The sequence below is a fragment of the Peromyscus leucopus genome, chromosome 5 (genome assembly GCF_004664715.2).
Source record: "Peromyscus leucopus breed LL Stock chromosome 5, UCI_PerLeu_2.1, whole genome shotgun sequence".
NCBI classification, from domain to species: Eukaryota; Metazoa; Chordata; class Mammalia; order Rodentia; family Cricetidae; genus Peromyscus; species Peromyscus leucopus.
Window position 1 is genome coordinate 39,698,502 of NC_051067.1, and position 697 is coordinate 39,699,198.

A 697-nucleotide genomic window follows, 5' to 3' on the forward strand; every position below is an offset into this window, starting at 1 on the left:
TAAAACAGACCTAGCTACAAGGAGTTTCCATTTTAAATTATGAAATACAAATATCAATGACATTTTAAAGATCTTTCATATACCAAAGTGTTAATGCATGTTTCATGTTTATGTACGTACTTTGAGCAAGTATGTCATTAAATAAAAAAGAAACACACACATTTCATATATATGTTTATATTTATATATGTATACACACATGTATGCCATATATATATCACTTCTATGTCAGAGTCTGGGTTGTCTTTATCTTGTGCAGGCCATGTACAGGTAACCATTCCTTCTGTGAGTTCACGATTGCATCAGACATGTCACATTCAGAAGATAGCAGAAATACATCTTGCTGAACAAATTTGTGTGTCCCTGTGCAGGGGCCATGCTAAGCTTCTCTGTATTGTGCCAGTTTTAGTGTACGTGTTTAACAGAGTCTGAGATGATCAGATCCTGCCATTCCCTCTCCAGTGAGACATTGCTCCATTAAGTGAGAACTGGTCTACCAAGTGTCATGCCCCAGCACCCACTAGGGAGTCTGGCATTGAGGGAGTATTCCCATGTCTGGCCAGTGAACCCGAGAAGGATGGCTTGGCCCAGACAGCCTTTGATTGTCCAAAGCATGTGTGTCTGACTTCTACGTGGAAATGTCTGCTGTCAGAGTAGGAAATTCCTGTTCCTCCTACCCACCTACCGGAAACACGGG

At 40.9% G+C, this 697-nt stretch overlaps 1 pseudogene; it reads right to left on the reverse strand.

The window, feature by feature from the left end:
- Positions 1 to 329: 329 nt before the first annotated feature.
- On the reverse strand, positions 330 to 425 carry LOC114702250 (annotated as a pseudogene).
- Positions 426 to 697: the final 272 nt, after the last annotated feature.